This window comes from Falco punctatus (assembly GCF_963210335.1).
Source record: "Falco punctatus genome assembly, contig: scaffold_22, whole genome shotgun sequence".
NCBI classification, from domain to species: domain Eukaryota; kingdom Metazoa; phylum Chordata; class Aves; order Falconiformes; family Falconidae; genus Falco; species Falco punctatus.
The window spans coordinates 525,706-552,145 of NW_027660223.1; the positions used below are offsets into that span (position 1 = coordinate 525,706).

Genomic DNA, 26,440 nt, shown 5'->3' on the forward strand with positions numbered 1-26,440 from the left:
CAGGGGATCTGTGCCCCTTGCAAAGGGGGGATCCGCTATGTATTGAGACCCCACGGTGAATCCGTGCACCACAAATAGGAAGGCATGTTATCCCCAGGTTGGCATTTCAAATGCCTAACAAATGGGGTATGGCCTTGGTCCCTTGAACGTTTCTCGTCCAAACCAGATAACAGAGTTGAAACATGGGAAATAAATCCCCTAGCTCATCCCAATACTCCCCTCAGGAACTGTTCATGAACAATTTGATGTGAGTCGTGAAATAGAACCACGGTATACCCCAGAAGCGCGAAGCCTTATTCCAGGCACGTGTTCTTGTTGGGGTTTTCTGGCACCAGGGTTTAAACCTGGAGATCCCACCTGTTATGAAAAAACTCCCAGTCAAGGAAACACATTGCAATATGCAGTTTTGCTTACCCACAAAACAAAATGGAATTTTGTGTGGGAAGGGAAAACAAACAAGCTACCACCCATCAGCACGCTCCACCGGTCAATATCCAGCCCCTCAGGGTCCGTTCTGGGCATGTTCAGATGGGAAGATGTACTTTGCACTAACTACTTCCTCAAAATGATTTACATATGCATAAGGCACTTGCCTATGTCCCTTTGCTCCTGGGGGGTCTTTAATGGGGTCTTTGGAGAGCGCTGGTGGTCAACAACTTGGTGAACTTCAGATGAACTTTCCTGGGGCACCTGCACTCTACTTGTTCTTATAGAACTTCATTTCTTCTCTGTGCTCTATGCTTTGGAAGGCAACGCTCCGCTACCCCACTTCCCTTGGCCACTGTTATAGCGCAGCTGCCTCAGGAGGCTTGCCACCCCTTGGTGAGCTAATTCAATAGGTGGAGTTAATCACTGCTGTAGCTGCAGCCTCTCCTAGTGATTCTTTATAACTTCACCCCATCAGCGAGGAGAAGCGCCCAGCTCTGCCGCTGAAGGGCAGAGCCCCAGCAGGGCCCCAGCCCAGCCCAGGCTGCGCCTGCCCAGCTCCACATGGCTGCTGGGAGGCTGAGGGTGGGCAATGGCAGCTCCCAGCATGCCACGGGAACAACATGGCTGCCCTGCAGCACCGGGCCTACAGCTCCCAGCATGCCCTGGGAACAACCTGGCCATGGGGCTGTCCCCGGCCTACAGCTCCCAGCATGCCCCGGGGCACGCCTTCTCCCAGCAGCCTCCCCAGGCAAGAGAGGGGAAACACCAGCCGTCCCCAGGGGCAGGGGTCAACAAAAGCCACCCAAGCGAGTGGGTGGCCAAACTGGATGCCTCAGGGTCAGGGTTTGTCTCGGCGGGTAGATGAAATTCCTTGGCAGCGGACCTGTCAGAGCCCAGGTGCTTTGCTCCACGAGTCTCACGTGCACAGCCCTGTAGCTGAGAAGAGTGGCGAAGAAACCCTGCGCAATGGACGGTGCCAGCCACAGCTGTGCACGGGCAGCTTCCAGCCCTGGGCAGGAGTTTTCTCCTCTGGCTGTGCGGCGCAGGGAAGAGGTGGGAGCTGTGCCGGCGGCCAAACAGCCCTTCGCCAGCAGCACGTGGGGAAGCCCAGCGGCAGCCGCCTGCTGGCTGCAGGGGAGGTGGTGGCTGCGTGGCCACCGTGTGTCCCCGTGCAGCCCCGTGTCACAAAGGGGCAGTGATGCGACACCCACCCGGAACTTGTGACCTCACCTGGCCAGGGCTGGACATCCTGAGCAGCGGGCCAGTTGGGCCGAGCTGCCCGTTGGGACAACTCCTTCTTGAGCTACTTGCGTGGCTACCTCTCTCTAAACATTTCTCCTTTCCTGCTGACCCCTCCTCACCTTCCACCCTCTTTCAAAGGTAAGTTGGCTTTGACTTTTGGCACAGATCCTACAGGAGGTAGATCGGGAATAAAAGTGGAGGCCGCTCTCTGCCTCCCAACCTCTAGGCTGAGCTCTTCCACCCTTCTAGGCTGGCCAGGCAGGCGCTATGGGGAGCGCTCCTCTTGGCTAATTCCTATGTCTTTCCCATCGCCTAGGCTAGGAAAGTAGGGAGGGGGCAGCCCGAGGCGTTGGGCTCAGCGTAGCCTGACCCGAAGCCCACCTTGACTGGTGGGTCAGGAAGGGAGACCGGAAACACAGCCCAGCAAAGGCAACCGTTAAAGGAGCGGCCAAAAGGCGGTCACTCCTGCAGACAGGGTGGGCAAATGTGGGCTGGAGAGCCAGAGGGCTCTGCTGCCAACAGTCGCTACAGGCAGTTCAAACGACCACTGGAACACGTTTGATGGTGACTGCTGGCCTCTGGGTTTTTTGGTGCTTGAATGATTTTCTTGAGCTCCGCTTCTTTCATTGCAACCAGGTGACGGGATTGGAGCTGATCTTCTTTTTCTGGACTGCGTCCGGACATCCTTTGTCAGCCAAAGCTTCCCGCTGCGCTGCTGAGAGGAGCGATGGCCGCAATGGGGAACAACTCCTGTGAGTAACGGTTTCACCAGCAGCCTTGGCCTTGGTGAATCCCCAAATGCAGTGGGCACGGCTGGTGTTCCATCCCGCAACGTTGCTGTAGGGACAACCTCAAGGGAATTCTGGGGCTTTTCCTGAGAGCAACCAGGCCTACCCAGGGTTTTTGTGCAACAAAACCATCATTTCCCTGCAGTCGTTGCCGAGGGAATGGCTCCACCACAAAGGATCCTCTTTCCCCCGGAGAAGATTTGCATGGGCTGGCAGCAAAGGCAGAGAGCTGGAGCAGGCCTCTACAACCTGGGCAACACGTGCTTCCTCAACTCCGTGCTGCAGTGCCTGACGTACACCCCACCTCTGGCCAACTACCTGCTCTCTTGTGAGCACAGCGACTCCTGTGAGTACTTTCTGGAAGATCTCCTTGTCAGTCTGTTGGGCACTTCCCAAGGACCCCCAGAACCTGCCGCTGGATGTAGGAGAAAAGCAGCCCTTCTTTCTCAGCCACCGCCAAGGGGGTGCTCTTGGAACACTCAAGCCTACAAGCCGCTTGGCCTATCGAGGCGTGTTTGCTGTCACAAAGACGCCTCTTTCTAGTGCTGCCCGTCGTTCCCTATTCCTACATATAACCTACATATTTGCTGGTTGCACAGAAAACTTCTGTCAGCGAGGCATCCCTCTCAAGCATGTTTTCTGTGTACTGAGATGTCGTGGGCTTGCTGGGCCATTGGCACCTGGGGACGACTAGGAGACTGTCCTAGCAGAACTCCAAGGTCTCCATGAGGTTTCCCATCACAATGGCTCTTTGACTAACCTGACCAGCTTGCTTCCTTCCCTCCCTCCTTCCCTCCCTCCCTCTTCAGGTCAGCAGGAAGGCTTCTGCATGATGTGCATCATGGAAGCGCACGTTAACGATGCCTTGTCCACCTCAGCCTGTGCCATCCAGCCCAGGGCCGTCATCAATGCCCTCTCACGTAAGTCATCTCAGCTGCTTTGACGTGCTATCCTCTGTTGGTAGAGGACTGAAGTACTACCTTCCTCTTGATTAGGAATAGGAGGGCATTTCACGCTTGGCATGCAGGAAGACGCCCACGACTTCTTACGCTGTACTGTCACTGCCATGCAGACAGCTTGTCTGGCTGGAAGCAGCGCGTAAGCACAAGCAAACGACCTTTCAATGTTGCCCAGCGTTTTGGCCTCCTTGACGTACCCCATCAAGGAAAGCCTATGCCCAGGGCTTTCAGGCACAGGAAAACTCTTGGAGGAGATAACTCTCTGCCTTACCATTTCCTTCCAGCTGGGACATCTCTTCTCAATATACTACCATCGTCCATCAAATATTTGGGGGCTTCCTGAGGTCCAGAGGTATGTTTCCACAACTGTTGCTCTCCTTACACTTGCCTGTGCCCTGCCGTGTGTCTGTGAGAGACAGCTGAGCGTGGGGCTGGCTCGAGTAGGGATGAAGAGCATAAACGGGCACGGTCAATCGACTTCGCCTGTCGCTGATCATTTCCGTTTGCCTTCCAGTCACGTGCTGCAGCTGCAAAGCAGTTTCCGATTCCTACGAGGCCTTCCTGGATGTGCCTTTGGATATCGCAGTAAGAGGGTTTCTCACTGGGCTTCAAGTCGTCCCAAGCTCCTTGTGGCTTCCCAGAATCTGTGCGGCTGGCTTTGAAAAGTGCACTGTGAACACAGGAGAGCTGTGGGGGTGGTGGGAAGTGGTATGGGTGGTGTCTTCCTGCAACGGCCGTGGCAGTGGACTCCTTGTAGATGCCAGCTTTAAAGCTGGACAAGCACGCATTATCCTCTCTGCACCCCTGAGGGACTCTCAGCCACCTTCTCTTTGCCCTCCCTCAACACCCATCTGGCTCCCAGGCTGATGGCTCGTGTTGTTTTCATTCCTGATGACCCTGCACACCATCGGTATCTGAACTGAGCGGTGGCACAGTGAGGTAGCTCTTAATAGTGCCGGCCGGGAATCTCTGGGAAGGGAGGGAAATGTTCGGCATCATACCCTCTTTCTGCCTCCCTCTGGCCAAGGTTTGCAGGGTCACAGTGGATCTCCTCAGCGGCAGCTCCCTGGATCTTGTGGGCAACTCCTCCTGAGTGCTTGGGCGAGGGCATTTCCACCAGCTCAGAGCTCTCCTTTCTCACCCCTCCAGGCAGCCTCATCTGTCACCGCAGCTCTGGAGGACTTTGTCAAACCCGAGCAGCTGGCTGGTGAAAACAGCTTTCGATGTGACAGGTAAGAGGATGACTAACACCAGGTTAAGACTTGTAGCTGTGTGGAGATGCTGCGTGTCATCGAGCCTCAGGAGGTTCCATGCACAATCAGGAGGTACAGCTTTTCTTTCTTCCAGCCTAATGGTTCTGAAGAGTCATGAAATGGCGTGAGGACGTGTGAGGTGGAAAAGGTTGTCTGGCCGCCGTGGGGCAAGCTAGGGTGCATTTCAGCGCTTTTCTCTCTGCTTGCTTTCAAGCTGTGGCAAGAAGGTTACCGCCCTCAAGAGGTTTACAATCGAGCGCGCGCCCAGGGTTCTCACGCTGTGCCTGAAACGCTTTGATTTCTCCGGCAAGAAGATCGGCAAGGTGTGTACGCAATTGGAGGGCCACTTTCTTTCTCGTCGTGGAGCAGGAGATTGCCTAAAGCAGCACGCTCTGTCACAAGCTGTTCAGGTGGAGCTTTTGGTGTTCCCTTCTGGGGAGAGGAGAGCTCCTGTGGCAAGGCAAGCACATGCTCTGCTGCGACAGAGCTGCTCTGGCCGAGAGCAGTTTCCTGCCACCCAAGGCGTCACCTGCTGCTTCAGGGACAAGCGAGTGTTGATGAGCCCCAGAGATGTATTTCTACACAGCTGGGCCCCGGTCTTGCCAGGCTCTTTCACGTCGTATGCCAGGATCCCTTATGAGCCATCTTGGTCTCTCCACAGTTTGTGCAGTATCCCCAGTACTTGGATCTCCAGCCATACATGTCTCAGGGAGCTGCAGAACCGCCCCTCTACACCTTATACGCTGTCCTGGTGCACAGCGGTGGCAGCTCCTTGGCAGGACACTATTTCTGCTACACAAAGGTAAAGAGCCACTTCCTTCATCTCGGGGACTATGTGTGCTGGGGAAGGCAAACTTTGGCGGCGCTCTTTCTGGCAGCCAAGGTTCTGGGGGAGAAGGTCTCCTGACCAGCTGGATGGGATTTGCGTTGGCGGACTCTTGCTTGTGTAGTTTTCTGCCTGTGTCGTTCGGGAGAAACCATGCAGTTCATCTCCACATGTCCTTGCCTTTCTTTGACAGGCCAGCAATGGACTCTGGTACCAGATGGATGATACGTCTGTGGCTTACTGTGACCGCAACACAGCTCTCGGGCAGCAAGCCTACTTACTGTTTTATGTCAGGTAACAGCCAGGTCTAACAGGTGTTCAGAACACGTTTCCTTTTCAGGGTTTTGCTGTTTCTCTTCTGATCCTCCTGAGTTGTTCCGTCCCAGGAGGCAATTACTACCCGCACCACTCAGGGCTGTCGAACGTGACCTACCTGCCGCCAGTCCTTCCCTTCCCTTGCTGGGCTTTAGGCTGCTGCCCCCATGTAAACCGCTATTTGTCTGCTCTCTGTAGGTGGCTGATAGAGAGCAGAGTCCCTAAAGGGGCCTACAGGGAAGATGGGGGGGTGGGGGTGGGGAGGAGGACAGAACTCCTGCTCAGGGAGCGTAGTGATAGGGCGAGGGCCATTAGTTTTCAACTTAAGGAACGTAAATCTAGATTTAATGTTAGGAAGAATTACTTTATGGCAGGGGTGGGGTGACCGTGGAAGTGGTTGCCCAGAGAAGCTGTGGATGCCCCCTCCCTGGAAGTGTTCCAGGCGAGCTTGGACAGGGCTTTGAGCAAGTCGGTCTAGTGGAAGGTGTCCCTGCCTGTGGCAAGGGACATGACCTAAATGATCGCCAAGGTCCCTTCCAACGCAAACTGTTCTGTGATTTTACGATTCCACGAAATGGAGGCCATAGCGGGTATGAAGAGGAGGTCTTGCTGTGACAGGGGCAGAGTTGGTGGGAAGACCCCAAGTGAAGTCCCCATTTGTAGCCTGACATGTCTTCTCTCTGTCATACAAACCGCTCCGAGTCGATGAGTGAAGCCCAGTGGAGGTTGCAAGAGCAGCCCTAAGTGGACATCACTCTTTTTTCTTATTTTCCCCAGATGCTCTGATGGGAAATCTAGTCAACAGGCATCAATGTCACCAGCACCATCATATGCCCGCTCCTTCTTCGGTCAGCAGCAGGGCGGCAGGCAGCAGGCAGACCCTGTGGGACCACGGGATCAGCCTGATTGGACTAAGGTAACTCTGGGGAGGTGGGTCAGGGCAGCAGATGGACAGCGGGTTTCTTTCGGGGGTCTTGGCATTGCTCTCCTTGCCCCCACACACTGCAGCTTTCTTCAGAGCCACCACGCTGCTCCGTCTCAAAGCATCGCCCCTAGATCCAACCTACTTGTGTGCCTTTGGCCCCTCTGCCTTTGCAGCCCTCCAGGAGGGCCTCGGGGAGGTCTTTAGTTGTCGCCTCAGAGAGCTCTGGAGGTTTCCCACTGCTCCATCCCCTTCAGGAGGAGAGGACAGGACCTTTTCACAGCTCTCTTGGCAGGATATGGCGACGGGCATGGAGGACTCTGCAGAGGACAGCAGCTCCTGGCCAGGCGGGCTCAGCATCACCTCCCATGTGGACACGCCCTTGCATCACTCCTGCGTCTGTAGGAGGCTGGAGTCCTGCACTAGAGCTGCATGCCCACAGCGCCGTCCACCATTTGACCACGTGCTGCACACTGCGCGAGAAGACAGCCACCAAGAGGAGCACCGATTCAGCCCTTCTTCCTGCTGCCAGAGGAATGGGTCCAGGAAGAGAACGCGGAGCAGATCCCCGCAGCGCAGAAATGATCTCCACAGCTGCTTCGTGGAAACCACAGACTGCAAGCGCTCCACAGGGAGGAGGAGGAGACCTAGTCCTCCAAGTTGTCACCACACTCCCAGGGATAACACAGCTCCAGGGCCCTCCAAACGCAGCTCCCAGTATACTCCCGCACCCAGGGCTGCTCCCAGGGAGCAAACCCTGCCAATGCAGAGAGTGCGGAGCAGATCCCTGTGGCACCGCTATGATCTCCACAGGCAGTTCACAGAGTACCACCCCTCAGCAGCGGGGATGAGAACTGGTCCTCCAACACAGGACCGTGCTCCCAGCGACAACAGAACGCAATGGCCTTCCCACAGTAGCTCCCACTTGGCTCCCGCACCCAGGGCTCTTCTGGAGCAAGCCCTGCTCAGGCAGAGAGAGTGGACCAGATTCCTGCGGACATGGCTAACATCTCCGCAACTGGTTAAAAACACACACCGTTAAAACAAAAGACACTCCTCAGGCCTATGCCAAGGACAAGCTGCCACCAATGAGCTTCATCTTCCACAAGGCATCACCATGCAGGAAATCTTCCAGACGGAAAGGAAATGATAAAATAAAGACATATCAAGAGCTGGCTAAAGGCTTAACTGGGCGGAGTAGTGAAGGAGAGGCAAGCTTTTAAGTGCCTGAATCTCCAAGAAGCAAGTGGAGTGTTGGGAGGTGTCTGAATGATCGAAGAGTAAGGGGAAGGGAAATCTAGCAGGCAAGCGCAAGGGCTTCTGTGCAGATGGGCTGCTGGAAAGGGGACTTCAGACGTGGCGTCCTTGGGCATGAATGTATCTGCACGCTTTGGTGGTCCATTCTAAGTGGGGCTAGTAAGGAGAAGGGTGACACCAGAAAAAGCCCAGGGCTGGGACTGCCAGGTGGGTAATAAATATCTCTGAACCTGTGCAGACCCAAAGCTCCACTGCAGGCTGGCCAGCAGGTCCCTAAGGAAGGGATCCGTCAATCCAAGGAGCCAGTGAGCCACTCGGGTCTCCAGCCATCGGCAGCTCCAAGCCACCTCCAGGGGCTTGGAGACTCCAGGGGCGATCACCCAGAGGCAGAACTGAAACCCATCGCTTGGCAATTACAGCCTGCCTCTTCAGGGGAAGCACTTCTTGTTTCCTCCAACCCTTCCTCCTCCTGACGGCATCCTGTCCCACCATGCGGAAGGGCTCTTCTTAGAGATGTCTCTTTTGGGTTGGAATGCTGGAATTCAGAGCCTGCCTTCCTTGCAAGGAAACATGCCAAACACTAGAAAGCTTCAGGCCACTTTGGAGGCTACGCTCTGGCGGCTGAGGGAAGCAGGTTGGTTTGTTAGCTTCACCTTTGCCGGGGGCTGTGATGTGCCCGGCCCCACCATCCCAGCACCAGGACCACCCAGCCACCCTCTTGAGGCTCTGGGAAGGCGGGTGATATTTCCTTTACTGCGCCAAGTAGCTGACACAGGCTTCAGTCATTCCCTCTTTCTTGGCAATGCTTAGGATGGGCTTCAAAGAGGTTTAGTAAAACATTTCCCATCAAAACCCCTTTTGACAGAAAATGGCTTTTGGGCACGATGCAAACTCCTGTGGAGAAGAAAAGTTCACATCAAACCTGCTCAGGCGATGTGAGAGACCTTCATGAGAAACCAGGAGTTGTTTTCCTCCTCCCAACATTTTTGGCAAGGTACTGCTGATGCAAAAGGTTCTGTGTTTTCAAGGTGGACACAGGTTTGTGGTGGAAGTAATGGAGACGTTTTCATGTACTCCTGGGCCAGGAATCACTTGCGAGTGCTTGAATCTGACAGCAGCAGCGCCCAGGCAGAGCTGGGAGCAGCCCCTGGCGACTTCTCTTGGCTTTATGGCAGTGTTTGCAGCCCCAGCACGGGTCCCCTGGCCCCTGCAGAGACCAGGCAGGAGGCTGTAGGGAAGACTCCCACCGATGGCTTTTGCCTCCAGGCTGAAGCGCACTGTCCCAGGCTCAGGAGCCGCCACCTCCGCGCTCCCCTACCCCATGCTGGGGCAATAAGGCAGCACTCCTCCTTCTACAGAACAACACCCCAAGCTTACGCCGAGGATGAAATGCCGATTTCCTCCTCATGCAGGTTTCTCCCACGGCTACAGGCTGCCACAGGGCTGTAGGGTCGACGTTCACAGGTGTCTCGAATGCCAGCACAAGTGTGGCTTTTCACAGGCAACACTGCAGGGAGATTTCTGGAAGGGTGTATCAAACCACACATATTCATTTGCCTTTCGAGTCTATTATGCCGAGGACCTGGCAAGGTCACTGGTTTTGCACAGCAGCGGAGATGCTGACGTAGCCACATGAATCCAAGGTCCAGGGGCTTGAGAGGAACAAACCTCAACATCTCGGTGCTCACCAGAAAATCAAAGGAGCTGGCAGTGAGACGGCTACATGAAATTGCATGGCAGAAATGGAGAGGCAGCAAGCTTTGGACCAAGGAAGCAGCTCTCTTTGCCCGGGGGCTGTAGCAAACTGCCGTGTTTCCTCCCCAGAAGCTTCCTCCGGTCCCCGCACTGCTCGGCACTGAGCGCACAACGTTGCACTGCCAGTAGCACCAAAGGCAGACAAGGGGACAGGAGCAAGGTGTTACAGTCAGTCTGGGGTGGGAAGACAGGTATGAGCTGACCAGGGCAGGAATCGTCATGGCCCTTGACAGGGTAAGTCTCGGCCAGCAGGGCAATGCAGAGGAGGTCCTGGAAATGTCTCCTAGACCTGGCACATGTCACAGCTGAGAGGACCTGTCCCGACGGCTCTCCTGCATTTTCTGGTGTGGGGCAGAAGACATGCTCCAGGGCAGGACTTGCCTGCTGCACCACGGGAAGGACAGAGCATGGTGGACCCCTCCTCCCGGGGCCGGCTGCAGGGCTGTGAAGGTGGCTGTGCAGGCAGGGGTGCCCAGTGCTGTCCTTGCCAGCAGGGTCCCTGCAGCCCAGGGGGCTGTGTGCTGGGCAGCGACTATGCTGCCTGCCAGGGGCAGCTCTCAGCCTGCCGGGGGGCTCCCCACGGAGATGCGGGGAGAAGCTGTGCATCGCGTCCAGGCAGGTTTTGAATGTTTCCAGAGAAGTAGACTCCACAGCCTCTTTGGGCAGCTTGTCGCACTGCTCCAACACTGTCAAAGCACTATAAAAACTAGCTGGCTGCTACAAGGCTTTTACCATCATATGCCAGGTTAACTTCAATAAGTAGTTCCCACGCCTTGCCCCGGCACAGCCACCAGTCCCCTACAAGGTTTCAGAAGTTCATCTACGGGCCATGCTCTTTCTTCAGCCTCTTCAAGCCAGTCCACCCTGCTTCTCCCGGGGCCTCTCCTTGTCTCTCCACCATCTTGGGAGGGGAGGGAGGGGGTGGGGGGTGGGGGGCGGGTGCAGGAAGCAGCCACAGCTGCACATTGTCCACGTCAGCCGCCAACACACCACCCCTGAAGCATGCCCACAGCTGTACGTTATCAATATCATTGACCTGCCTTCATTCCTCTATAATTCCTCTACAATTCTCCCCCAGGTTTTTCTTTTCTTTTTTCTTTTTCTTCTTAACATTTCATTGTATTTATTTACGTATTTAACATGTATTTAACAATCATCACAACATTTTCAAAATAAACTACTCATACAGTCCAGACAACTTGTCCCTGAACTCTTTTGTTCTTCTTTGTTGAAACATGTTTTACAAGTGTATAGGATTTGACCTGTGATGTGGTGTGCTACATTCTCAACTCTGGTGGGATCAGGAGGACTCACGGACACGGAATACTCATTTGAAACTGGTGGGAACATTGATAATGTATGTTAAGAAGAGTGATTGTTGTGTACGTACCCATTTCCCTGAATATACTCAGGCAGGAATTCCTCTAGCTGGTATCCCCATTCTGTTTGGGACTAATGGGAATAACTTGTGGCTAAGACCAGGGTACACTCATTGGAACGAGACTGACCTCCAGACTTGGACAACACTGAATCCACACTTGTCCCCTGTGAAGTGTGTTACTGCAAATGAAGCCAAGACATACGCAAATGCTCCCGCAGAGGGGGCGTGCCTAGGTGGGCAGCAGCTGAGGGCATGCGTGCTAAGCACCTCCAAGTCCTTCCTGCCTCCAGGAGGTGGAGAGGTGGCCAGTGGTTGGCAGGCCTGGTCCTCTTGCAAGGTGGGGATGCTGGGGATGAGCAAGCACGTGGGCTGCAGCCACAGGCCATCCACGTGCCTGAAAGGCTCTCTCACCCCTCTTGCTGGTCACCTAGTCCAGCTTCAGGTTCACTAGTGAGTTGCGCGCACACAGGGCTCCCAGCAGCAGCTGGCCCGAGACACTGGGGCTTTCCAAGCGCCGGCTGCCTATGGCCTGTGCTGCCGTCAGCCTTTGCGAGCAGCCAGGCCAGGGGACCCACCGCGCAGCGGGTGCAGAGTGGGCCCACACAGGAGGGGCTTTGGGGTGGCTCTCCAAAAGAGGCCAGCGGGTTCTGTGGTGATCAGGCACAGGGCTCAGGCAAGCAAAGCAGCCAGCACTTTGCTTCTGTGTGCCTGGCTCCTTGATCCCCCCTTCTCTCCATTTGCCGTGCTTATACGTGCCCCTCATCTTCCCTGGCTCCTCCCTTTCTCAGCCCTGCTCTCCTTGGCCAAGACAAGGCCAACCCCGCTTATTTTGCCCCATCACGCTCCCAGGTTTGCCCCATCTGTCAACACACATGGCCTTTGGGTGCTCTTAGCTAGGTCCCCTTGCACTTGCGTGCCATTGCTGACGGGCTTGCCTGGGAACTGCTGTCCCTGCCAGAGTCCTCTCCGCAAAATGACCCCAAGCTCTTGAAGGTCAAGCAGCTGTGAAGCGTGGCCACCTCTGACGCCATTCCCCACTAACCACCTGCCAAATGTGGTGCTGGAAGAGCAGCGTATCCCCAGCAGACAAGTCGTCTTCTCCAAGGACGCCTTCTGCCTGCTCTCCGCAGACCCATGGGAACCGGCAGCAGGTCCCTTGTCAAAACACAAAGCAGCCTTGAGCCCGCTGGCTTGGAGGCCCAGTTCTGGGGCCTAGGAAGCCCTGCTGCGCCTCAAGCGCCTTGAGAGCAGCTCTTCCACTTTCAGGCAGAGCCTGCCCGCTCCTCCTCCTTGGGACCCAGTTGCTCCCTCCGCTGTGTTCCTTATGCCTCGCCACACAAGCCAGGGTGGCAGCAGGGAGCTGCCGCACCTTTCACAAGCTTTGAGGCTGCCATGCTTCAAGCCACTGCCCTCGCCCCCCACGGACCTAGCCCTGCTGTGCTTTAAATGCAGCGCACGTGCCTGGATCCTGCTTCTCTGCTGCACTCCAGCATGTGAGTGAGCAAGGCTCCCCCAGGCAGCGGCAGAAGGCAGACTCCTGAGACAAGGCTGACGCAGGATTTACCAAAGCCATGGACAGCAATGGCACGTACGGCTAAGAGCAGGAGCATCCTTGTCTCTCGAGAGCTTCACCTTGCTTGTCCTTGCCACAAATGCCCTGCTCAGTGTGCGCCCAGAACTGCAATCAGACTCACAGATAGCAAGGAGGACACGAAGCCTGCCAGAGGGCGTTGCTGTCACTGACATAGCCAGCGAGGACTGTGCTGCACCTGCATTTCACTGTTCTTTGTGCAGCAAGGTTGACACTGCTGGGCTACGCTTGGCTTATTTGGCTTGCCCAGCACTGTTGCCGGCCGCAGCCCTAAGAGAGATTGGCTCTTGGACACCCAGGCATGCGCGTGCTGCCTGTAGTAGCCCCGTTCTCTGGCGTCTCTTTATTGGGAAGGAGCTGGTGGCATAGGGCTGCAGAGAGCAGGGCGGCGGGGAACTTCCCAAAGAGGCTGCGAGGCCATGCTCGCTTTTGTCCTGTGAGCTGTTAGAAGGCAGAGCTGGGAGCCAGGCGCCGCTGCCTGCCATGGGGCCTGCCCACCCTGATGGCGCAAGCAAGGCATTCCACAAGGCTCTGTCGGGGTTAGCGGTCCCAGCTTCTGCCTCCACTCCTGCTTGGGACCCCTCCTATTGCCTCCCCTCCCTACCCTCCCCCCCCCTCCCCCCCCAAAAAATACCCACCAAAAAAAATCAGCCCCACGTCCAAGGGAACCCTGGGCAATGGGAATCCTGCGGGCAGTACATCGGCTGCCGTACTGGTGGCGACAAGCCCTCGTCCTTGCAGCTGCCACATGTCGCTGGCAGCGATGGATTTTCTGCGTCTCCTCGTTGTCCTGCTGGCCGTGTGCTGTCCTGTGCACGGCACATGGGACAGCTGTGGGTAAGTGGCCCCAGGCTCTGGGAGGGAGCTTGGACAAGCCTTGTGGGCTTCACTGGAGGGGGCCTGCTTGTCCCCCATGGCCACCCCCCAGGTTCCTGAAAGCCATGTGGGAGGCTCAGTGCCTTGACAGACAGCCGGCAGGCTGCCGGCACAACTCGTCTACGGGCTGAAGCAGAAAGCCGGGCGAGGGGAGCGGGTTTTGGCCCCACGGGTTTCCTCGGCCCGTCTGGCCATGCCTTGTGGGGAGGGAAGACGGCTGGCCTTCAGCCGCAACGGCGCAAGCCATCCAGCAGCACAGTAAGGAGTTTCTGGTTACAGAGGGAGCTGCGGGCTTCGGCCCATGGCTTTGCACTACGGCATGTCGCGCGTCGTGGGTGGCACAGATGCCCAGCCAGGGGCCTGGCCCTGGATCGTCAGCATCCAGGCTCTCGTGGAAGGAGGCACGGCGCACATCTGCGGGGGCTCCCTCATCAGCCCACAGTGGGTCCTCACAGCAGCCCACTGCTTCATCGAGGTCAGGTAAGGAGGACCAGGGGTCGGGGCTAGCCCCACAAACTAGCAGGTGCCCTGAGCGCAGCAGCATGTGCTACTGCCGTCCCCTTGCCCTGCAGCACGCCCAGTGCCTGGGCACTCCGGAGCCCCGCCGAGAGGCTGCTCAGGAGAAGGCTGGGCTCGTGCCACTGCTTCCCAGCAGCCTCCCGCTCGACACTGCTTGAGCCCAAGGCACGCAAGGGCAGTCGCAGCCTCCCTAGCGCTGCTTGCCTCTCTCCCTCGTCGAGCAGAAGGCAGGGCAAGTGCCGGGCTGCTGCAGCACGTGGCTGCGCTCCCTCTGAGCCCTCTCTCCATCTGCCTTCCAGGGACATCACCGTCTTGCGCGTGGTGCTCAGTGCTACGCACCTGACTCAGCTGGGCCCTGAGGCTCAGGTGCGCGCCATCAGGCGGCTGCTGGTTCACCAGCGCTACTGGAACGTCACGCAGAGGAACGACATTGCCTTGCTGGAACTGGACCAGCCTGTCCAGTGCAACAGCTACGTACAGCTTGCCTGTGTGCCCGACGCCTCGCTGAGAGTCTCAGAGCTGACAGCCTGCTACGTCAGTGGCTGGGGTGCCAGGAAAGCAAGAGATGAGTGGCCCAAACGCAGTGGCGGTGCCAGTGCAAGCTTGGCCAGCTTGGGGAAGCAGGACGCGCTTCCTGATGGCAGAGGCGAAAGCCAGAGTCAGGCTGTGGGGGCGTAAGCCTCTCTCTTCGAGAGAGGGGCCGGAGCCATTGACCCAGAGCAAGGCAGAAAGGCAAGAGCGGTCCAGCGCCTGTCCGCATGCAAAGCCAATCCCCGGGGGAGGGCTTCAGCCAGACGGGGGAGGAGAACTGGCAATGAGCTGCTGGGTGTTCATTCCTTTCTGTGCTCTTCACGGCTGGAGGATCGGCATACGCGCTGCAGGAGGCCCAGGTCCACCTCATTGATGCCAGGGTCTGTAACAGCAGCGGCTGGTACAGGGGGGCCATCCACACCCACAACATCTGTGCCGGCTATCCGCAGGGCGGCATCGACACCTGCCAGGTAGGAGCGTGCTACAAGCCCAGCCCCGGCAGCGCAGGCAGCCCCGCCACAACCGCCCAAACATGCGCCATCACGGCCTTTTGATGGCCACTCACACCCCCAAGGCTGGGTCCCCACCGCTGAGGGCCTTACCCGCCCTTCCCCATGGGCAAGCCCTTGCCCAGGGCCTGCCCGCCTTGTCCCAGAGGCCTGGCACGCTGCCCAGAAGGCCCACCCGGTGCCCTTGGCAGCCCAGAGCTCCACCATCCCAGCCGTCTGACACACCTTCACCACCACCGTGAAGAGCGGTGAGAGCGAGCCCTGCCTCACAGGCCCACCGCCCCCTGCCAGGCAAGCTTCTACAGAGCTTGGCTGGCCACTGAATGCAGCTCTGGCAGGTGCCCTGAGAGAGAAGGAGCCAGCCACCGGGCTGACGGTGGCCACCCAACAACCCCTCCATCCTCTCTCCTGTGCTGCAGGGGGACAGCGGTGGGCCTCTCGTGTGCCAAGACAAGAGCGCCGACTACTTCTGGCTTGTTGGCGTGACCAGCTGGGGGGCGGGCTGTGCGAGAGCAAGGAAGCCCGGAGTCTACACCTCCACCCAGCACTTCTACAACTGGATCCTGGTGCAGATGGGCCTGCGCCCAGCAGTAACCACTACTGCAAGGCCACAGCCAGTCTTCACCTACACCCCCCTGCAGAGCCCAAGGCCAAGGCCAACAGAATCGAGCCGGTTTCCACCCTGCCCGTTTCCAGTCCAGAAGCTGCTGGACTTCTTTACTCGGCTGCAGGAGCTCCTGCAGTACCTAAGAGCGAAATAGCTTGGAGCAGCACGATGAGGAGCATCCAGGGCAGGCTGCAGCGCACGACGACCATTTCCTGCTGGGGCAATTCCTGCTGATGAAAGGCAGCCTCAGTGACAAAGGCCTGCTCTGTCCTGCCCACGCTCCTCGCAACGGCAGAACTCAGCAGGCTGCCTTCTTGCAATAAAGTGTTTCCCTTGGCATGGCTAACCATGCGCCAGTGCACTGCAGTCTCCTGTGCGAGGCAAGGACTTCCAGAGCCGGCACCTGCCGAAGGAGGCAGGCTGCCAAGTCGGGCACAAAGGGTCACCGCAAAGGGCTGAAGCTCTGCCTGCTCCGAGAGAAGCATGAGGGAACAGTGGAAGGAAGGAAGGCAGGTCATAGGAGGGCTCAGGGCCTTGGGGGTGGCAGTTGGAAGCAGAGAATGCCTTAGGCTGGCTCCTGCTGGCATCCCCGTGGGCTTCTGTACGAGGCGCAAGCCAGCTTGAAAGTGGCCTCTCAGGGCCAGCTGGGCTTCAGGGGAAATCCACGAGCTGGGGCCTTTGCTCACGCCACAGAGTTCCTGGGCTTCCCCAGGCTGCTCTGCTTTCACAGCTGCACCATGTTTCCAAGCCCAAGCCTACGGCTGCAGTGGCTGCAGGGAGCACCATGAGCTTTGAGTGGGAGCAAAGAGGCTGCTGCTGCTGCTGCTGCTGCTGGGCAGTTGCCCCCCTCCCTGGCTGCCTTCTGGCTGTAGTAGCGGCCACGCTAGAGGAGCAACCGGAGGCCTGGGGCATACCAGACACCTATGGAGGTGTGCTGCGGGGACTCGAGTGGAATGGTCGAGACTAGGGGACCGGGCCCCCAGTCCGGTGTCTTTTTGAGGGCTTGAGGCTCTGCAGAGGGGTCTGGGGTGTAACGAAGGCCTCAGAAGGGGGCCTGAGTGGACTAGAGAGAGCCTAAGGCAGCCTCCGGGTAGCCAGGGGAAAGGGTGCCCAGTGCCAGGTGGCCTCCACAGCCATCAGGGACCTGGGCACAGGCACTGTCATGTGGGGAGGCAGGGAGCGTGGCATGGGCTTGTTGTGCTCATCATCTCCTTGCCCCTTTGCGGTGCCTTGATGTTGCAGCTAGCCCAGGCACTGCCTCCCACCAGCACAGGGACCCTTGCACAGCACTCCAGCTTCAGATCACTGGCACCGGCTGCCCAGAGAGGCTCTGGAAACATTGCAGCACCACCTGCACAGGATTTTGTGCAACCTGCTCTAGCACAGCCTGCTTTTGCAGGGTGTTGGACTAGATAATCTCCAGAGGTTCCCTCCAACAACAACCATTGTGGGATTCTGGGACTCGTGGGACTTTGGCTGAGGAAGAAGAGGTCAGGATCCTCAGGCCACCCGACACCTGACTGCCTTCCCAGTGCCTGTCCAAGAAACCTGCCAGTCCTCACTAAACAGAAGTTGGACCTGCACACGTGGGCTTGCACATGTGCATGAGCACTGCAGGGCAACAGCCTTCTCTCTCTTCCCCGTCCTCTACTGCAGGGCGAGCGCAGATGTTCTGCCAAGGGAGCACCAGTCTGCACAGGCCCTGCTGCTGTCGCTGTCATGCAGCGGCTCTTCTACCCTGGGCTCCCTCTACTGTGTCCCACACCACTGGCCTGCTGTGATGGCAGAGCCAGTGGCACTACCCTGTTGACGCAGAAGGCTCGGACACAACTGATACGACCAATGTGATCAAGTTGGTGCCACTTTATTAAGGGATACACAGCAATTTATACTCTACAGATGCTATTAACAGACTCACAGCAATTTATACCCCCAGCTAAAAATACACACTCTACGCAGGCTTTGTTATGTAAAAGGTGATAGGTTATAACGACTCGTTCACACGCTTCCACCTCCCCTAGGATTAGTCCCGGTGTGGTGCCCACACGCTGCTCCCCCCTTGTGCACGCATCCATTTTTTTCTCACTTTTCTGTCCAGCTCCCTTATCTCTCTGCGAATACACAGTCTCTTTGTCTCTCTTGGCCTTGCATATGTCCTTCACAACACCTGCTGCTTGTTACAGCTGCGGCCTTCTTGGCCTGCTATTACAACAACGTTACGTGGTCTGCATTGCTCATAATATGTCCGTTGTCTTCCAGCCACTCCACAAATCCCCCTTTTTGTTTCTGAGCGATCCAGACCCCTTTTATCAATCTGTTCATCATTCTCATAAAGCAATTCCACACGCAGCCCATTATCACTAAAGAGATTACAATGGCAATTAACATCGTTATCCCCGTGCAGAAAGGAGTCTTTTAACCCTCCAGTAATTCCTAAACTCTGTAGCCAGTCCGTTAACCCGTTCTCAACCTTTATGGCCTGTACGTTTTTTCTCAACTCTGCAAGCTGCTTATGAATAGAGTTCGAGTGATCAGTCAAATTCATACAACACATTCCTTAGCGCTGTTCACTATAGGCTACTCTCTACTGTTCATGCTGTTTCCTTATCTTCTAGAGGTGACATCACATTCCTCCTTTGTTTCTGTCGCATCCTAGTTTCTTCTCATACTCCCTCAAAGTTATTGAACTCTTTGCTGCAGGATCTCAGCTGCACATCGCCAAAGCAAGGCCAAAACTGCACATTATCCCACTGTCTCTGTTCCATACGATTCTACAGTTACCGGGATCCCCCTCCCCCACCCCCCGTTTGTTTGGGGGTTTTTTTTGAACAGCTAGTACCAGGCTTGCCATGTTCTGCAGGGCCCTTGCAAACATGACGGCAAACAAGGCAATAGCAAACAAACGATACTGCCAATTGAGTGAATGGATGCCAAAAAGGCTGACATTTTCAAAGATTTTCATAACATGTTGCTGCAATGGGGCGCCTAAAATCCACGCAGCATGTACCATCAAAATCCTCACAGCCATGTCCTTGAGCCAACAACAAAAAGCCAATCCTTGCTCTGTTTTGTATGTAATAGTGGCCAATTTGACTCACGTTCTTAACTGCCTAACAAACAAGGTGATTTAACTCTTGAATGCTTTCCCTGCTGTTACTCCGGATAAGAGAAGAACCACTGCAATATGTTCGCGTCAGTTCCATAAATCAACTACATCATTACCTGCTTCATCCAAAGCTATATTGCGTTTAAGCGCATTATGCTTATCAACATGTTCACGTGTTGATTTATGTGGGTGTCATGGTCCCATCATAGCCTCCTACTACATTAGCATCTACGTAAAGACAACTATCGACGCTCAAAGTGCAAACAATATCAGCTTCTTTTGGATTAACATTATACAGAGGTAATCACTTATCCCCGATATCAAGGCTTTCAGCAAGATTCTTCATTCCCCACATACATTCACTCGTTTGCAACAACGTTTGCAAGTCAGGAAGGGCACACCAAGCCAGGATGTGTTCACTTGCTGTGCTAAGGAGACCCACACATCAGTTGTTGGGTTGACTGGCGGCAGCAGCGCTCCCACGGTCCGGCACGCTAAGCTCAGGCCGCACACAGCGAGCAGGTATCCATCGCGGACCTTCATCTGTAGAAACACAAGCATCACCTCTCCCGCAAGTTAACAATCCATGCGGTCCTGCCAATGCCTGGTATGAGGGTCTTTCCCGCGTACTAAGACACCTTGGTGCTTTTGCTGCTTGTCACCAGTTGACACAAAATATCGTACAATGGGAGGCACCCCATGGTCGACAGAGATTTTCAAAAAGCTCAAAATATAGCATGCTTTCTCTGAACGTGCCTCTGGGCCATTCCCCTTTTCTGTTTTTCAAGCAGGCGTTTAAGAGTATCATTCATGCATTCAACGATGGCTTGGCCCGCAGGGGAATGGGGAATACCAAATTGCTAGGGATCCCCCACCGGCATTGTAATGAGTTACATCTGTTGTAACACCAGCGTTGGAAAGCTTGAAGGCCTCTGCCATTAACTCCAAAACTGGGCCCGGGGATACCGTTTGGACAGGCTGGACAGGCTGCAACAATGCTGCGTGCAGCAGCCTGAGAGAGACACTTTTGGCCAATCTGTTGATACAAGAATCGCCAATTCTGATGATAAAATTGGTGGGCTAACACGACCTGCATGTGCATGAGCACTGCAGGGCAACAGCCTTCTCTCTCTTCCCCGTCCTCTACTGCAGGGCGAGTGCAGATGTTCTGCCAAGGGAGCACCAGTCTGCACAGGCCCTGCTGCTGTCGCTGTCATGCACTGGCCGTTCTACCTCGGGCTCCCTCTACTGTGTCCCACACCACTGGCCTGCTGTGATGGCAGAGCCAGTGGCATTACCCGGCTCTGCACCTTCCTGGTCCATCACGGCAACCTGGGTGCCAGTGGGGAAGCTGGGAATTGCCCTTGGCCAGGGCCTCTCCCTGGAGTTGCCAGAGGAGGAATTCCTTGTGGATGGCAGGGATGCCAAAGCATGAGGAATTCCCCATTGGATGGCAGGGACAGTGCGTAGAGCCCCATCGATGTGCAGCCACCCCCAGCAGCCCCTCAGCCATGGCCACGGTCACACAGAACCTCACCGAGGAGCTCATCCATATCGTCCAGGACACCCTCATAATAACCAGGCAGTACCAAAAGTTTCTGCAAGTAATGATGGCATGTGGCAAGAGGCGGTCTGTGGTGGGACACACACCACGCTCACCACCACCCCACAGTTCTCTCCCTCCCCCCCGCCAGGAAAGAGGAGCAGCAGCAAAGACGATCAGCTCTATCCAGGGCTGCTGGAGCCCAGAGGGTTTTTCCAGGGCCTTCGAGTAGAGCTGCTGGGGGCAGATGCGCACATGGAGAAGATGGCAGAAGAGGACAAAGACCAAGGGGAGGACACGGGGCCAAGCAGAAGCAGCCCTGTGCAGGTGGGCAGAAGGAGCCCAATGGGGATGAGGAAGAGGAGCCCCATGACACCAGACAGAATCATCTCCATGGGCCTGGGCAGCACCATCCACGTGGGGCCAGGCAGCAGCACCCCAGCAGACCCCAGGCCCCAGCACCATGTCCCCATGGGCAGGGCACGTGGGCAGGCAGCCTCAGGACCGTGCTGGGCAGGATGGTGCCTGCAGGAGGGCTGCTCCCAGCTGTGGGGCTGCCCAAAGGCTTGGTGGAGATGTGACTGCCGGCACCACTGTGTCTGTTTCTGCAAGCCCCCGTGGTGGCAGCGCTGCTCCCAGAAGAGCAGTGGGTTGCCCTGCCAGTGAGCAGCGTGCAGGGTGCAGGGCTGGGAACCCTCTGGGGTGCACCCCCATCTGAAATGTTAAATCTTTCCTCTATCCTGGTGCTGGGGCTCATCCATCCATCCCGCTTCTGGGGCTGTGTCACCCTCAGTGCCTGAACCCAGTGGGGATGTGGGCACTGCTGGCACCCACAAAATGGGACATGGGGGTGTCTGGTACCACAGTGGGTGTGCTAGAATGGGGGGACCAGGCTGGGCTAGAGAAAGGGGCCAGCATGAACCTCATCAGGTCCAACAAGTGCCGACTCTGGCCCCTGGGGATGAACAAGCCCAGGCCCCGGCACAGGTGGGGGCCACCTTGCTGGAAAGCAGCTTGGCAAAGAAGGTCCTGCTGGGCTCCTCAATGAGCTGCCTGCTGGGCAGGGGATCTGTGCCCCTTGCAAAGGGGGGATCCGCTATGTATTGAGACCCCACGGTGAATCCGTGCACCACAAATAGAAAGGCATGTTATCCCCAGGTTGGCATTTCAAATGGCTAACAAATGGGGTATGGGCTTGGTGCCTTAAACATTTTTGTCCAATCCAGATAATAGAGTTGAAACATGGGAATAAATCCCCCACCCCATCAAAACACTCCCCTCAGGAATTGTTTGTGAACCATTTGTTGTGAATCGTGGAATAGAACAATGGAGCATGGCATACCCCAGACTTGTGAACCCTTATTCCAAGCATGTGTCCTTGTTGGGGTTTTCAGGCACCAGGGTTTAAACCTGGAGATCCCACCTGTTATGAAGAAACTACCAGTCAAGGAAACACATTGCAATATGCAGTTTTGCTTACCCACAAAACAAAATGGAATTTTGTGTGGGAAGGAAAAAAACCAAACTACAACCCATCAACACGCTCCACTCTTCGATATCCAGCCCCTCAGGGTCCTTTCTGAGCATGTTCAGATGGGAAGATGTACTTTGTACTACCTACTTCCTCAAAATTATTTACATATGCATAAGGCACTTGGGTATGTCACTTTGATCCTGGGGGCCTTTCTTGGGGTCTTTAGAGATCGTTAGTGGTCAACAACTTGGTGAACTTCAGCTGAACCTTCCTGGGGCACCTGCACTCTACTTGTTGTTACAGAACTTCATTTCTTCTCTGTGCTATATGGTTTTGATGGCAACACACCGTTAACCCACTTCCCTTGTCTATTGGTATAGCCCAGGTGCCTCAGAAAGCTTGCCACCTCTTACTGAGCTTATTCAATAGGTTGAGTTAATCATTGCTTTAGTTGCAGCCTCTCCTAGTGATTCTTTATAGCTTCATCCCATCAGCGAGGAGAAGCGTCCAGCTCCGCCGCTGAAGGCAGCAGCCTCGAGTCAGCAGGCTGCTCCCTAATGGAAGCAATCCCGACTGCCTGGATCTCACCGCTGAGAGGCTGTATTTAAAAATGGAGTGTTTTCCAGCAAGGGAAACAAGGCTTGAGCACTCATACTCCAGCTGGTGACTCTCCCAGGCAGCTGCATATTGCCAGTCCCTCAGCAGGGCAGGTGTAGCCAGGGCCCTGCCGGAGTCAGCAGCAAAACACGCTAGCCCTATTCCTGCAGGAACTACGAACGCCGGGGCGGCTGCAGGGGGTTCTGCGAGTCGGGGTGCCTGGTGCCTGTGCCCAGGACACCTGCCGGCACCTCTTTCCCTCCTTAGCTCTCGGCTCACCCCCAGGGCTGCCCCGGCCGGGCCTGACTCCAGCTGCCCCAGGGGCCTGGCACACCGGGGGGTTGGAGCCTCCCCACCGCACCCCCAGGCAACCAGCAGGCAGCAGACATCCCTGCGCTGGCCTAAGGGCCTCTGCTGCGGGCATTTCGGGCGAGCGGGAGTCAGATTCAAATACTCATGGAGTTCAAGATCTGATCCGTTTATTGTACAAACCAGGTACACTTTTATAAGGCACTCTATAAACGTGCGATAATATGATTGGCTATCTTACAAGCGTAAAATAATATGATTGGTTAACAATTGTTTATTGGCAAGATTTCTGTTTCTGCTCATTCTGGCACGTAGGCTCCTTTCTGCGGTTTCCTAGCTCCTCTTATCGCATCCTGCTGGCCCTGGTTTTGTGCAAGCATCCGCAATTTGTTCCTCCCTCTTCATTCCACTGTTCTGGTCGTGACCTCGTCTTATTTCTTCAGTATTTTTCCACTTGCTTCAAAGTTCAGTATAATCATTCAATACAGCAAGAGCCCCAACACCTCCCCCTTTCTTTTTAAATACAGCATTAATACTGCGTTCCACACAGCTTTGGAAACATTGTAAAAGGCAAGGCACCAAAAGTAACAAAAGAATAACAAACAACAATATAGACAGACCTTGTTTCAATAAATCTCTCAACCAAAGGAGCCCTTGTGCATGCCTCTACCATTTGAGTGATGGATGCCCCAGGGGGTAAGGATGCTATAAGTTGTTTACAAGTGGCATTTGCATTTTGTACAGCGATTTCTTTAGTCAAAATAACTTTGAGATCTGGAGTGACATTAGGAGCATTATCAATGGCCTCTCTTAACCTGTCAACAAAACTAAAAAAAGATTCATTAGGTTTCTGCAAGATTTTGGTATATGGTAAGGTTGGCGTATGCAATTGAGGTAGCGCCAAGAAAGCTAACCCAGCTTGTTTCGATTGTTGTAACACCCTGGTATGTAATGCTGCTTGTGCAGCTCCATCGCGATAAGGACCTGTACCCATTAAGGCATCTAACGGCGCTACTCATAAAGGATCTCCTTGTGGCAAATTAATGTTATCTACAAGTTTCAACTCTAAATTTTCCTGCCACTTTGCTAACCAAAGCATGAATGTTGTTGGAGACAGGATAAGCTCCATAACTGCTCTTAGGTCGGCCGGCACCAACTCAGTATACTTAATTAAGGCTGTTACTTGATTTCTCACTAATTTATTATTATGGCCATACTGCATTATAGCTTTTTGAATACCCTGCACCAATTTCCAATCCAGGGGTTCCCATGTCGGTTGACCCTGACACAACACTACAGGGGCAGCTAATGGGGTAAATGAAAAATCCCCTTCTATGCTACAATTCTCTACCAAGCCCCTTTGGGGGTCAAAATTAGGGTCTATAGGTACCGCGCGCGCATCTTGTTCAATTTTATCCCCCAGAGCCTCTAACCCCTCAATTATAGCCTTATGGGCACTTTTATACGCCTTTTTAACATCTTTCTTTTTAGAGTCCTTGTCGAGCCTCTCCATATGATGTAGTAGGTCGGACATCTTCTTTTCCTGCTCTCGCAGCTCTTTCCATAATGCCGAATAAGGCGTCGGTGCTGCCTCTTCATCACTACTACAAAGACTGCCACTTTCGGGAGGTAAAGGAGGCAGATTGCCAAACGGTTCAGGCTCAGTCTCCATTTCCTCCTCTAGTGGTGCTGTGGGCTGTGTCGTTCCCATCCCAGCAGTTGCCGGTATTAATGTCTGTCTGCCGCTCGCCGTTTGTTCCTTTTCAGGACACCAGGGTGGCAATTCATCATCTAATCCCCACGCTATTCGTTCAGCCGTAGTCAGTACTGGATAAGCTTTAGATGTATAATCGGGGGGATTTTCACACGGAGGTTGCCCCTCTGGCTCTTCCTCCGACTGAGCGGTAGGATCGCCGGGAGGCCGCACTGCAGCTTTAACAGCTGCAGCGACTTGTGCCTCGCCGTGTAACTGCGCGACCATACCCCGTACAGCCCGATACGTACGAGCCAAAGTCTTTACCCCCTTAGTCCCGACTTGCACAGATTCCCATAAGTCCTCTCCCACTTTCTTCCATGTTTCATTATTATATACATCTTGCGTAGAAGCAAGGAAACCACGGCGGCGACTCCAACATAGCAGATCAATTACTGCCTGCCGTGAGACTGGCGTTTCAGTTTTTTCTGCCAGTTTCATCAAACTGTCTACGATTGCTTTTTCCACCGCTGATGCAGTGATCCCCATCCTGCTTAAATATCCTGACTCACCAGTCAGCCGTGCACGTTCCGCCTTTCTTCGGGGGCCCAGCTCTCTCTCCGCTGGCAGCAGGATCCTCGCCGGCTCCGCAGCTTGTAACACGATCCTTAATGAATCCTCCTGACTTTTTGACCGATCCTGTCGACCCTCACCGGATCACGTCGGGGGTCACCAGATGCTGCGGGCATTTCGGGCGAGCGGGAGTCAGATTCAAATACTCATGGAGTTCAAGATCTGATCCGTTTATTGTACAAACCAGGCACACTTTTATAAGGCATTCTATATACGTGCGATAATGTGATTGGCTATCTTACAAGCGTAAAATAATATGATTGGTTAACAATTGTTTATTGGCAAGATTTCTGTTTCTGCTCATTCTGGCACGTGGTCTCCTTTCTGCGGTTTCCCAGCTCCTCTTATCGCGTCCTGCTGGCCCTGGTCTTGTGCAAGCATCTGCAATTTGTTCCTCCCTCTTCATTCCATGGTTCTGATCGTGACCTCGTCTTATTTCTTCAGTATTTTTCCACTTGCTTCAAAGTTCAGTATAATCATTCAATACAGCAAGAGCCCCAACAGGCCTCCCTTGCCCCACGGCCAGCCACAGGCCCCCCTCAGCTGGGACACAGCCCCAGCACAGGCTGTGGCTGCCCAGACCAACACGGCTGCCAGGAGGCTGAGGGTGGGCAACGGCAGCTCCCAGCATGCCCTAGGAACAACATGGCCATGGGGCAGCCCCGGGCCTACAGCTCCCAGCATGCCCCGGGAACAACCTGGCTGTGGGATGGCCCCGGGCCTACAGCTCCCAGCATGCCCTGGGAACAAAATGGCTGTGGGATGGCCCCAGGCCTACAGCTCCCAGCATGCCCCGGGGCACACCTCCCAGCATGCCCTGGGAACAACCTGGCTGCCAGCAGCCCCGGGCCTACAGCTCCCAGCATGCCCTGGGAACAACCTGGCTGCCAGCAGCCCCAGGCCTACAGCTCCCAGCATGCCCCGGGAACAACCTGGCTGTGGGATGGCCCCGGGCCTACAGCTCCCAGCATGCCCTGGGAACAAAATGGCTGTGGGATGGCCCCAGGCCTACAGCTCCCAGCATGCCCCGGGGCACACCTCCCAGAAGGCCCCGGGGTGCCCCTGCCCTGCAGTCGGGCCCTGTGGGGACACCAACCCCCAGCCCTGGCCCTGCAGGCCCCACAGCCACTGCCCTGGGCTGCTTGAGCACAGGCCCAGGCCCTGGAGCCCCCGTGGGGCAGGGACGAGGGGGAGAGAGGCACCGAGTGACAGGGAGAGGTGGATCAAGGCAGAGGGGTGGCCGGAGAGGGAGAGGAGGCATCCAGAGGGGCAGGAGGAGCAGGAGGGGCTGGGCAGGGATGGAGAAAGGACAGGGACTGGGGAGG

The 26,440-nt window shown here is 55.6% G+C and overlaps 2 long non-coding RNA genes across 2 annotated transcripts in view; both read right to left on the bottom strand.

Annotated features, from left to right (window-relative positions):
• LOC308057551 overlaps positions 1–26,440 on the bottom strand; it is a 332,648-nt gene that overhangs the window by 267,807 nt on the left and 38,401 nt on the right. The gene's annotated exons all lie outside the window — the stretch shown is intronic.
• LOC308057552 lies at positions 442–25,813 on the bottom strand. Its single transcript, XR_013925332.1, has 2 exons — positions 25,761–25,813; positions 442–1,155 (listed from the first exon to the last, which is right to left on the bottom strand). It is a non-coding gene; the product is annotated as an uncharacterized lncRNA (long non-coding RNA).